The following is a 12,988-nucleotide window of genomic DNA, read 5'->3' as shown; positions in this document are numbered from 1 at the left end:
TGTCTTCCCCGTGGCTGGGAAGTATCACCTACCTGGATTATCTATGGTGATGAAGCCAATGGCTTGACAAACACAGCTAGGAAAGAGGGGATTGGTCCACAGAACAGGAAGTCCAGCAGAGCGGTGAGAAGTGTGAGGCCTGGAAATGCAGTTCATATTGAAGGCAAATGAGTTGTAGGTTACACAGAGAGTAAAACACTCACCTCATAATCTGGTGCTCCATTCAAAAGCGAGGATAGGAGAGACCTGAAAAGAGTGTGGTGGTAAGAAGGATGGAATGTTCCAGAAGTGACTCTAACGGAAATGCCAGAGCAGGACTTGAATGAAGTCTCCATTGTAGTTCAACATTGTTCACAGTGTTGAACTACTGTGAACATAAGCCACCATTGCCATTCAATCCACGTCCGATGAGTTTAGTGAGGCAAAGGAAAAGGATGAAAAGCACGTGCTAATTCTTAGTGGGTTTGATGTGTCAAACACAGCAGGTGAGTAAGTGTTACTTTTGCTATTTCTTTTTGGTTTTCTACACATTTATCACATGGAAGTTTCTAATGTTTTGTCAGAGAATTTAAAGGTAACCAAACAATGACAATTCCCTCAAGGGTTGATTGAACAGTTTTAGCTTACAGGCTGATGTTTATAGTCCTGTCCTGTTCAGCAATGTAGGACTATACAAAAAGATGTTTGACAAGACACCAGAGAGCTAATGATGTTCCAGAGGACCTTTCTGTTCAGAACTCTGTAAGACTGCTTCAAGTAGGGTTGACTTCAACCATCCTACTGTTGTAGAGCCTAAATTTAATTGTTTTAGCCTTTAACTGTCCATGCATGGCCTGTCCCTTACTCCAACAAGGCACCTCATTTCTATGCTTTCCTTCTCTCATATCATAACCCATCCAAGCAGTCCTGCATCAGCACATCCCTCATCTGCTTATTAAGAGATCCATGCACCAGTCCAAGATAAACCTCTTGCCACAGCAACCTGGAGGTGTAGAGAGAACACAGGCTATGGAGTGTTCTACCATAAATGGGGCATCTATATCACATGCCCTCTTCCCAAGGTTTGGTGATCAGAGATCACTGATGAGAGGAACAGAGAACCTGGAGGAGCCAAAGGCAATGGGTGTCTACGAGGAAACATTTTCTCCACATGACGAGAAAGTTGCACAGATGAACTCATAGCATTTGTGACAGCATGTACAAGGCCTTCGAAAGCTCAAATCAACATGGAGACAAATGCCAACATGGAGGAAGGAAGTGGATACAAAGTGCCATGCCTCACTGATGTAAATGAAGGTAGGTTGTACAAAGTAAAATGCTCACCTAGGAATCTGATGGCACTACATTCTAGTACTAGTAACTGAGAAGTATAGGAGGGTGAGAGTTTCCTTCCTTTCCATACCAGTGGCCTCTGGTATTTCTGACACACTCCAGTGGATGGCTACATACCCAAGAGTATATAATCTGTATTAGTGGAACACAAAATTTTTTATTGGATATTTTTATTTACATTTCAAATGTTATTCTCTTTCTGGGTTTCTTATACATAAGCTCCCTATCCTATCCCACTCCCCCTTCTCCTATATGGGTGTTCCCCCTCCCCAACCACCCCCCTTCCCATCTTCCCCAACATTCCCCTATACTGGGGGTCCAGCATTGGCAGGACTAAGGGATTCTCCTCCCATTGGTGCCCAACAAGGACATCCTCTGCTACATATGCAGTTGGAGCCATGGGTCTGTCCATGGGTAGTCTTTGGGTAGTGGTTTACTCCCTTGGAGCTCTAGTTGGTTGGTATTGTTGTCCATATTGGGTTGCAAGCCTCTTCAGCTCCTATAATCATTTCTATAACTCCACCAATTGGGACCCTGTTCTCGTTCAATGGTTTGCTGCTAGCATTCGCCTCTGTATTTGTCATGCTCTGGCTGGGCCTCTCAGGAGAGAGTTATCTCAGGCTCCTGTCAGCATGTACTTCTTGACTTCATCTATATGGTCTGGGTTTGGTGGCTGTATATGTATGGGCTGGATCCCCAGGTGAGGCAGGCCCTAAATGGCCATTCCTTCAATCTCTTCTACAAACTTTGCCTCCATATCTCCTCCTATGAATATGTTTGTTCCCCCTTTTAAGAAGGACTGAAGCATCTGCACTTTGATCGTCCATCTTCTTGAGCTTCATGTGATCTGTGGATCATATCTTGGGTAACTCGAGCTTTTGGACTAATATCTTATAGCGAGTTCATACCATGTGTGTTTTTTTGTGATTGGGTTATATTCCTCAGGATGATATTTTCTAGTTCCATCCATTTGCCTATGAATTTCATGAAGTCATTATTTTTAATAGCTGAGTAGTACTCCATTGTGTAGATGTACCACATTTTCTGTATCCATTCCTCTGTTGAAGGGCATCTGGGTACTTTCCAGCTTCTGGCTATTATAAATAAGGCTGCTATGAACATAGTGGAGCATGTGTCTTTGTTGTATGTTGCAGCATCACTTGGATATATGCCCAGGAGTGGTATAGCTGGGTCCTCAGGTAGTACTATTTCCAATTTTCTGAGAAAATGCCAGACTGATTTCCACAGTGGATATACCAGCTTGCAATCCCACCAACAATGGAGTAGTGTTCCTCTTTGTCCACATCCTCTCCAGCATCTGTTGTCACCTAAGTTTTGATCTTAGCCATTCTGACTGGTATGAATCTTAGGGTTGGTTCGACTTTCATTACCCTAATGTCTAAGGATGTTGAATATTTCTGTAAGTAATTCTCAGCCAATCGATATTCCTCAGTTGAGAATTCTTTCTTTAACTCTGTACCCGATTTTTAATAGGGTTATTTGGCTCTCTAGAATCTAACTTCTTGTGTTCTTTGTATATATTGGATTTTAGCCCTCTATCAGATTTTGGATTGGTAAAGATCTTTTCTCAATCTTTTGGTTGCCATTTTGTTCTAATGACAGTGTCCTTTGCCTTACAGAAGCTTTGCAGTTTTACGAGGTCCCATTTTGTTGATTCTAGATCTTAGAGCATAATTCACTGATGTTTTCTTCAGGAAATTTTCCCCAGTGCCCATGTGTTCAAGGTTCTTTTCCACTTTTTCTTCTACTAGTTTGACTGTATTTGGTTTTATGTGGAGGTCCTCGAACCACTTGGACTTAAGCTTTTTACAGGGTGATAAGATTGGATCCATTTGCATTCTTCTACATGCTGACCTCTAGTTGAACCAGCACCATTTGGTAAAAATGCTATCTTTTTTCCACTGGATGGTTTTAGCTCCTTTGTAAAAAAAAAAAAATCAAGTGACCATAGGTGTGTGGGTTCATTTCTGGGTCTTAAATTGTATTCCATTGATCTACCTGCCTGTCTCTATACAAATACCATGCAGTTTTTAATCACTATTGCTCTGTAATAGAGTTTGAGGTCAGGAATCGTGATTCCCCCAGAAACTCATTTATTGTTGAGGATAGTTTCAGCTATCCTGGATTTTTTTGTCGTTCCAAATAAATTTACAAATTGCTTTCTATCTCTATAAAGAATTGAGTAGGAATTTTGATGGGGATTGCATTGATTCTGTAGATTGCTTTTGGCAAAATGGCCATTTTTACTATATTAATCTTGCCAATCCATGAGCATGGGAAGTCTTTCCATCTTCTGATTTCTTCAATTCCTTTCTTCAGAGACTTGAAGTTCTTGTCATACAGATCTTTCACTTGCTTAATTAGAGACACACGAGGTATTTTATGTTATTTGTGACTATTGTGAAGGGTGTCACTTCCCTAATTTCTCTCTCAGCCTGTTTATCCTTTGAGTAGAGGAAGGCTATTGATTTGTTTGAATTAATTTTATACCCAGCCACTTTGCTGAAGTTGTTTATCAGGCTTAGTAGTTGTCTGGTGGAACGTTTGGGGCCACTCAAGTATACTATCATATCATCTGCAAATAGTGATATTTTGACTTCTTCACTTCCAATTTGTATCCCTTTGACCTCCTTTTATTGTCTGATTGCTCTGGCTAGGACTTTGAGTACTATATTGAATAAGTAGGGAGAGAGTGGGCAGCCTTGTCTAGTCCCTGATTTTAGTGAGATTGTTCCAAGTTTTCTCTCCATTTAGTTTGATGTTGGTTACTGGTTTGCTGTATATTGTTTTAAATATGGTTAGGTATGGACCTTGAATTTCTGATCTTTCCAAACTTTTAACATAAAGGGATGTTGAATTTTGTCAAATGCTTTCTCAGAATCTAATGAGATGATCATGTGGGTTTTTTTGAGTTTGTTTACATAGTGGTTTACGTTGATGGTTTTCCATATATTGAACCATGATGAAGTCTACTTGATCATGATGGATGATCGTTTGATGTGTTCTTGGATTTGGTTTGGGAGAATTTTGTTGAGTATGTTTGCATTGATATTCATAAGGAAAATTGGTCTGAAGTTGTTGTTGTAAAAATATGTTAAAATAGAAAGGAGTAATTGTCTTTTTACCCTGTTAGGTCCTTCACTGCGGGTGCCCCAAGATATCTGCTAGATATCTTGGCGGAAACACAGCCCAGCTGCACACTTTCCTATACTCAAACCCTAACATAAAAGAACACACAACACAAAAATCTTTGACCCAATTGGTAAGATATAATTGCCCACTTAAACATACAAAGCCCGGTACCATCCATCCCTTGAGAACATTAATAACAACCTGTAAATACACAGAGCAGAATCTTAACATCACCTGCCATCTTGTCCTGCCATGACTTCTCCCCTCTCTCCTCCGCCCTCTTCTCCTCTCTCCCCTAGTCTCCTCATCTTCCTTCAAACTTCTCTCCTGCCCATCCTTCCTTCTCCTCTAATGACAGGCCTCCTTCTATCTTGTACCTGCCTCACCTGTGACATCATCCTACATTTCACTCTTTTTGTCTAATTAAAAAAAAACTTTTCTCTCAAATGTAAGCTGAGCACAACTACTATCATTTTGTAATTAAGAGCATAAAATATATCTAACACCCAGTCCAACACTATATCAGCTAAACAGAACATTTAGTTATCCATTCGAGCTTAAGAAAGGCTTAAAATCTGTATTATATCTTGGCTAGCTTGTATACTACCTGATAACTATCCAATAAAATATGTATATTTAGAGTTAAACAGCCTGTTGGCTATGAGACTATAATCAGTCTTCAACCCTGTCAGAAATCTGAGAATGACCAAATATCTATAAACATAGGAAGCCTAACACGGCTTCCAGAACTGAGAGGTTGTAGAGACAAATCTCCACTAGCACAGTCCCCTGTTAGCAACATGTGAGCACAATTCTTCAGCCTTCTGGCCCAAAATCAACTGACAGACTCTAGAAATGCAGATTTTGAAGGGCTGATCACCCTGTCTTGGCAGAGTTTATCAGTCAACTATTCTGCATAATTTGTCCTTTTCCGGACAGTATTAGTCTATAATAGAATGACTACTCCATCTTCTTTCTTGGGACCATTTGCTTGGAAAAATGTTTTCCACTCTTTTACTCTGAGGTAGTGTTTGTCTTTATCACTGAGGTGTGTTTTCTGTATGCATCAAAATGCTGGGTCCTCTTTCTGTATTCAGTCTGTTAGTCTATGTCTTTTTATTGGGGAATTGAGTCCATTGATGTTAAGAGATATTAAGGTATAGTGATTTTTGTTTCTTGTTATTTTTGTTGTTAGAGGTAAAATTATGTTGCAAGATTATTTTCTTGCTTTTCCTAGGGTGTAGTTCCCCTCCTTGTGTTGGAGTTTTCCATCTATTATCCTTTGTAGGGCTGGATTTGTGGAAAGATATTGTGTAACTTTGGTTTTGTCATGGAATATCTTGGTTTCTCCATTTATGTTAATTGAGAGTTTTGCTGGATACAGTAACCTGGGCTAGCATTTGTGTTCTCTTAGGGTCTGTATCACACCTGCCCAGGATCTTCTGGCTTTCATATTCTCTGGTGAGAAGTCTGGTGTAATTCTGATAAGTCTGCCTTTATATGTTACTTGACCTTTTTCCTTACTGCTTTTAATACTCTTTTTGTTTTGTTTTGTTTTGTTTTGTTTTGTTTTGTTTTGTGTGTTTTGTGGTTTGACTATTATGGAATGGGAGGAATATCTTTTCTGGTCCAATCTATTTGGAGTTCTGTAGGCTTCTTTTATGTTTAGGGACATCTCTTTCTTTAGGTTAGGGAAGTTTTCTTTTATGATTTTGTTGAAGATATTTACTGGCCCTTTAAGTTGGGGGTCTTCAGCCTCTTCTATACCTATTATTCTTAGGTTTGATCTTTTCATTGTGTCCTGGATTTCCTGGATATTTTTGGTTAGATGTTTCTTGCGTTTTGCATTATCTTTGATGGTTGTTTCAATGTTTTCTATGTTATCTTCTGCCCCGGAGATTCTTCTATCTCTTGTATTCTGTTGGTGATGCTTGTGTCTATAACTCCTGATCTCTTTCCTAGGTTTTCTATCTCCAGGATTGTCTCCCTTTTTGATTTCTTCATTGTTTCTATATCCATTTTTAAATCCTGGATGGTTTTGTTCAATTCCTTCAAATGTTTTGCTGTGTTTTCCTGTAATTCTTTAGGAGATTTTTGTGTTCCCTCTTTAAGGGCTTTTACTTGTTTATTTGTGTTGTCCTGTATTTCTTTAAGCAAGTTATTTATGTCTTTCTTAAAGTCCTCTATCATCATCATGAGACGTGATTTTAAATCTAAATCTTATTTTTCTGGAGTCTTTGGATATCTAGTATTTGCTTTGGTGTGAGAACTGGACTCTGATAATGCCAAGTAGTCTTGGTTTCTGTTGCTTAGGTTCCTGTGCTTGCCTCTTGCCATCTGGTTGTCTCTGGTGTTAGCTTGTCTTGCTGTCTCTGACAGTGGCTTGACCCTCCCCTAAGCCTGTGTGTCAGTACAAGTACATCTGTTTTCTTTCAACCACATCTGGGACAGAGAGCTGTGGGACCATGTCAGCTCTAGGTACAGGCAGAAACTGGAAGGGTCCTGTCCCAGACTGCTCCTGGATTTGTATGTCCTAAGGCATCCAGGCAGGTCACTTGGAGCAGAAGAGTTTGTCTTACCTCTGCTCTCATATGTTTCAGTGCTCCTAAGGACAGGTTTTCAGCTCTGGGCGCAGGCAGAAACCTGAAGGGTCCTGCCCCTGACTGCTCCTGACTTCCTATATTCAGAGGGCACTAGGCAGGTTCCTCTTGGGCCAGAAATGTGAGCAGAAGTGGAAGTCTTTCCCGAGGTCTCAGGATTGTCCACACATCTGAGAGTCAAGCTCTCTCTCCCAGGGGATTTGGGTGCAGAGTGCTGTGGGATCAGTTCAGCTCCTGGGACACAATATTTTTAAAGAGGACACAAAATGGTGTATGGATAGATCTGGGAGGAGATGGGGGAGGACAATGAAAATATGCAAAATACAATATATAAAATTATTTGAGAATTAATAATGCACAGTTTGCTGTTTCCAAAAACTTCATGACCTCTGTTTTCTATGTCGTATCTGCAATCTGGAATGTGCCTTTTGTTCCTTAACTTCATGCACTGTCCTCTAACCCAGTTACAGGATTAGGCCTTTCTTTCTTTAGAGTAGTTACTTTCTTCACCCCTCACTATGAGAAATCCTCTCACACACTGCAGTCATACAGAGTGGAGAAACTTGAACACTTGTAAACTGGCCCCAAATCCTGCAATTTCGTTTCATTCTTTTTTGTCTACTAGTATGCCATTCTCTAGCATAAACACAAGTTTGTAATTGTTGGGTACTTACCCATGTGTAAATATACTTAACTATCAAATTTTCAAAACCATTTTCCTATAATTCTCTTCCTGGCTTATGGTGCTACACAGAATAGTGTTTTCATGTCATTTAACTCAAAATATAAAAATCACTCCATGAAATGAATACTATAAAAAATAAAAGCAAACATGCATGTATTCAGTTGTGCCAAAAAAAAAATCCCAAATCTATGGAAACCAATCGCCTGTGCTGGGTGCCTTCTAGATAGGTTGGAAAAAGGGAACATATTTGAAGGAAGCTTTAGGAGTAAGGAAAAGAGTTTCTTCTCTGAGTGGACCATTTTGTATACCTTGGGAGAGCTCCTAGTAGATAAAGGAGAAACAATTTGAATAGGAACATGAATATGGATATAAATGAACAAATACCCCAAGAATAAAAACATCTGTGTATTTATGATGTTATAGATTATTGAAGAAATAAATGAATATACTTGGAAAACAATTGGAGTGGGAGCTATCCCAAAAGCTGTTGCCTGTACATGGGATATGGTTTTCTAGCTGAGCTGCCTTTGCTGGCCTCAGTGGAAAAAGGAAATGTGTAACCCGAAAAAGATTTGAAGTGCCAGGGTGGGGAGTTACCAAGGGAGACCCCACCTGCTCAGATGAGAAAGGGAGGAAGGATAGGGTAAGGTTTATGGAAAAGGGTGACTGGGAGTAGGGCAGTGAGCAGGCTGTAAAGTGATTAAGTGAAAAATAAAAAAAATTTTAAAAAAGTCTCCATTTGCTCTATGATAGTGAATCAGTATTCATGGCTTAGCTTAGAACTGTGCTGAGGTTGTATGTATGTTCTTAGCAGCTGGATGACATGCGCACAGCACATCTTGGGATTAACTTTCAGGGAAGTCAAATTTACCAAGATAATTATAATAAAATGTTTCCTTTCTAAAACAACTTGAAGGGAGAAAGAAATGGATGGAGGGACAGAGGAACAGAGGAAGGGCAAAAGGAAGGAGGGAGGGAGCAAGCAGTAGGAAGAAAGAGGTGCATAGAACAGAGAAGGAAGTGAGGGAAATAGTTCTTACACATTTCACAGAAACAAACTCAGAAAGAATTGTAGTGATAAAAACAAAATGCACCAGTATGACTTGCAGAAGTTAATGTGGGCAAAACCTAAGTGAACTTGGCGAGGATTTCTTTTTCAGACACAAAACCAAAAGAACATTCCCTGAAATAAAAATCTGATTAGTTCATCTTCAGTGGGTTTTAAAACTGTAAAGGACACTATTATGAGACTGAAAAGACAAGCCACCAAGATTACATAATATTTGCAAAACACATGAGGAGTAGAGGACTTGTATCCAAATTATGAAAATAATTCTTAAAGCACAGAACCAAGAGAACAACTCTGCTGGGAAGAATACGGGCAAAAGATCTGGACAAACCAGCAAAGATTTATGGTAGTAAATGAAAATGCTGTTAGCATCACACAACATGAGAGCATTTCAAATGGAAATAAGGAGCTGTCTCTGTACATCTGCTACAAGCACTCTTTTAGTTAGAATTTCTGTTGCTGTGATTAAAACACCAGAACTACAAGCAACTTGGAGAAGAAATAGATTATTTCAAGTTGGACCAGAAACTCAGGCTGATGTAGAGGCTATGGAGGAACGCTGTTTACTGGCTGACTTCCCTCAACTTGTTCAGCATGTTTTCTTGTAGCACCCAGGACCACCATCTCAGGGGTGGCAATACCCACAGTGAGGGTCCTCCCCATAAAAATTATCAATCAAGAAAATATATCATAGGCCAATCTGATGAGACCAGTTTCTCAGTTAAAATTCCCTCTTCCAAAATGACTTTGGCTTGTATCAGGTTTACATAAAACCAGCTAACACAATTACTAAAATGCAAGACACCAATGATAACAATGATGGCCAGGATGTACAGCAAAGAGACTTTAATTTGCTGCTCATACAAGATGTTGTAGCTACTTAGAAAGACATCCAGGAGTGTGTGTGTTTCCTCTTTGAGTACCCCTGGTGGGATATTATTCATTGCCTGTGTTTTCATGGGTATAGTTAACATCCTTACATCCGACTTTTATTTATGGTAATTTATTCAAAATTCAAATTCTACAGGAAATTTAAAGGTGAATCAATTCATATAAGAAAATCATATCTAGTTTCAGTTTTATAGGTCTCTTCTGGTTTAAGTAAATTTACACATTTTCTGTATGATTGAGCGCGTTCTTTCTCTGAGCAGAAAATATGTTTGTCAGTGAACTGTCAAATTTGAATTTTCATTATTCATTTTCACATTAAATCCCTAAATATTTTTCAAGTATTTTATTGTGCAGCTTGAATTGCTTTGTCATATCAATAAAAAACATTTTCTATTGCAGAGAGATATGTGCACTTACTGTCAAAGAGATGACACAATTTCTGATCAACATGTCTGTATGAGTGCTAGAAAATCTGTGAACTTTCAAATATCTTAAGATTGAAATCTTGCAGGTGAAATTATTTCTGTCCATTGACCAATTTTGACCCATATATTATTTGCCATATACTAAAAACTAAAGCTACTGTGATTGAGGAATTAGGGATGTACTAATATTTGAATATAAAGGCAAATACTTAAGGGTAAGTTTGTTAGTATGTCCATTTATAAGAATGATAGGATTACTTTCTTCACTAGAGACTAACTATCCAGATATATGATTGTGCTCCAGCTAATAATACTAGGTTGAGGCTCTATCTTCTGGAGTAGCGTTATATCCAATTAGAAAGTTTTGGTTACTCTGATAACATTTGATCCAATATGGCACGTGGGTAAGTCTAACTGCTCCTTTATTACTTTTGCCATCGTTCGTAAGAACGTTTAGCCTTACTCAAACCAACATGGTAGAAATGACAAATTCTTGTCATAGATTCAGCATTTCTTCACATTTGATTAATCAAGTGTGTATACAGTCAGTAGGGCCCATTGAAGTCAGGAAAAAGAAAAACAAAATGTTGAAGTTGAATCTCGTGGCTATTTCATTTGTAGAAACTGCTATGAGGGAAGTTTGTGGGAAAAATGTATACTCTGTAATTAAGGGAGTAATTCTGCCTCTTTAGGATTAAAATGAACCCATCTTCCTAAGGGTGGTCCTACCTTCTTTAGTGTTGGTCTCTTACCCAGGTCATTGATCATGTCCAGAAGTAATATTCAGTCTCCAGCTTTCATGCTACAATTTGCCTTTTGAAGAAACTGCTATATTTGAGTCAATAGCATGTAGGCATGTCACCTTTTGCCCCTGCTCTGTGAGTAATTCCAATAAACTCATTGGTTTCCTAAATTGAAAAAAAAAAAGAAAGAAAGAAAGACATCCAGGCAGTTTTCCACCAACTAAACATGTAATTATCACAAAATCTAACGGTCACACTCATGCATTTATACAAATGTAACATACGTACACACAAAACTTGGCACATAAACCTTTATTGCAGCTTCATGCATAAGCACAAAGGCTGAAAGTTACCAAAGTATCTTCCTGTAGGTGGAGAAACAGACAGTGGTGTGGTCAAGTACCGAGGCAAGTATGTGATAATGAAAGGAAGTCTCTTATTGAGGTGTGAGGGACATCAGAATGCATTACACTGAGACAAACTACCCTGCAAAGTGTTATTGACTTGAAGAACCAAACTCCATAATGTTTTTCTGCAAGAGATGGCAGAAAGATTGGTATCTTCCACAAGTTTAAGGCATGAAGCCTAAGAAGAATGTTCTTGCCAGTGTGTTTTCTTCTGGGGGCTTTCATGGTTTTGTGTCAACCAAGACTGAGGGGCTGAGCTCTATGGTATTTATAATAAAGACACTAATTTTATTGGTCAAGATCCCACCGTTATGACTTCTTCTTTCTTAAAATACTCCCTGTCTCCAAATACAGACCCACTATGCCAGGACTTCAACATAGGATATTTTTAGGAAGGGGTTAAAATTCTGCCTATTGCACTTGACTTCCTATCCTCCCATTTTATTGAAAGCAAATTGTACCAAGATAAGACCCTGAGAGAAAAGAGAAGAGAAACCCTGAGTAAATGGACCCCAGGGGTTCAAGTATAAAGCACATAGGACCATCACAGAGAATGAAGTAGCTCTAATTCTATGAAAGATGAAGTAATTCTATCAAAGAAGGAATTCAGTAGGACATGCAAAAAGCAGGTCAATGAGCAACAAAACTGTCCTTTTGAACTGGCTGTAGATTGCTGTCCTGGGCTGAGGTGAAATGCGAAAAACTCAACATTACAAAGAAGCCATAGAAAGTGGAGTGGGACCAAGAGTTGGTGCCACAGAGCTGAGCCAGCAATTGTCGCTCTGAAATGTTGAAATGTAGAAAGTATTACATAGAGAAGTATGTGTAAGGAGACTCCAAAATGATAAGGTCTCCCATGAAGATGAGCCTACCATCCCACATGGGTGCATAAATGTTGCCATCAGGAGCCCCAGGCACACTCAGACACATGAACCCCAAGGCCAGGCTCTAGGCTTGATGAAGTCATGAGTTCTGAAAGTTCAAACCAAAAGCCAAAGGGCAAAAGGTCTATTGAGCCTGTTCCCAAGGGCACCCATCCAAGGCTCCACTTTACTTTCCTTCAAAACAAAAAAAGAGCCACTGGACCTGCCCCAAGCTCAGAGCACTTTATCATTTTATTTTGTAAATGAACCCATAATTATATCTGAATTGGAGAAGATAAACATTGCACTCTTCCTCTTCCTGTCGTTTTGTTGTTGTTGTTGTTGTTATCTTTGGCTGCTGGGCTGTAACTCAGGGCTGTAACTCAGCACAGATGACTATCACACTCGCAAGCTTGGGCTTCCTCCTCACTGTAAGGCAGCCAGCTTTAGAGTAAGCATGAAGCAAGAAAAATAAGAAATCTACTTTCTCTCTATACGGTCCCCCGGGGGTTCATTTCCCAATTCTACTCATTTAATGGCTATATGTACTCTTTGATTTGTTTTTCAAGCTGAAAATGTGCTACCTGGGACATGGGCAGAAACACACATATGGTTTGGGGAAAGCAGAATGTAAATCATAACGATACTAATAATATCAACAATAATAAAGCACATTTGACAAGAGTCTAAAAAAGAAAGCAAGCAAACTTCATAGTAGCTCAAATTACCAGAGCAAGTTATCATAGACCAGGTTGCTCACCCTTCTAGAGGCTGTAAGTCCCAGATCAGGGTGCTGGTGCGGTAGATTTTTAGAGTGGGC

Source organism: Rattus norvegicus, chromosome 14 (assembly GCF_021556685.1).
Source record: "Rattus norvegicus strain SHRSP/BbbUtx chromosome 14, alternate assembly SHRSP_T2T, whole genome shotgun sequence".
NCBI classification, from domain to species: Eukaryota; Metazoa; Chordata; class Mammalia; order Rodentia; family Muridae; genus Rattus; species Rattus norvegicus.
Note: the sequence above shows the minus strand (reverse complement) of the source record.